A 942-nucleotide genomic window follows, 5' to 3' on the forward strand; every position below is an offset into this window, starting at 1 on the left:
ACACACACACAAAACAATTTTCAGATTAAAACAAGTAAGCCAAAATCCACATTTTTCCATTATCAAAATGAAATCCCACTATATATACCTGTCAACCTTTCCTCATATCACACATGCATGAATCCCTGAAACCAAAATGACTGGTATTTCATGTACTATTACCTAGCACTACAAATTCTGAGTTTAAATTAAAATACAAAAGTAACCCAGGTATTAAAGTCACACGTTCATATTGTGGAATACAGACGACATGTCTGACTTCTTCTGTAAATGATTCCAAGGAAATAAGTTGTGTACATTTTTAAAAATATCAATTACATTTATATTTGGCTCTCTGCCACTCAATGCACCATTTTGTTCAATAACTGGTTACAGTACAAGTCACAGGCAACCTACAGAATATTAAAAAATATATAAATTGCAAAACTAAATGGAGAACATCAAAACACAGTTTGACTGTAGGCTGAAACTCCACCTTTAAAATACTCTTACACAACACAGAACTCCCCTTAAAATGAAGAGGAAAGAAACCTCTTGATTAGTACATCAAGAATAATTTTATGAAATGGTCTCTTAGCACCTCACCAAGCTAACCAAGCCTTTCTATCATAAAGCCTCTTTTATGATACAGAAGGTATTATCCACACTTTACAGATGCAGACAACAGATGGTAGATCCATTTGTTTAAGGATGCAAAATGTGGTCCTAGTTCCAAATTCCCTTCTACATATCTTTACTAGCATTGAGGGGGTTTTGTTCATTTTGCACTTTTTATCTATATGAAAAATAGGGATTTTTTTGTCCTCAATTCATAACATAATTTTTGGATATTAACCTCAGAAAACTGCATAAAATATACTAACTGACCTTTTACAAATCATTTTTTCTGGCTGATTCAAAATACTGCTATAGCTTGAATTATTTTGTCTGGTATAAACATTA

Source organism: Crocodylus porosus, unplaced genomic scaffold (genome assembly GCF_001723895.1).
Source record: "Crocodylus porosus isolate Cpor-Errol unplaced genomic scaffold, CroPor_comp1, whole genome shotgun sequence".
In the NCBI taxonomy this organism is placed as follows: Eukaryota; Metazoa; Chordata; order Crocodylia; family Crocodylidae; genus Crocodylus; species Crocodylus porosus.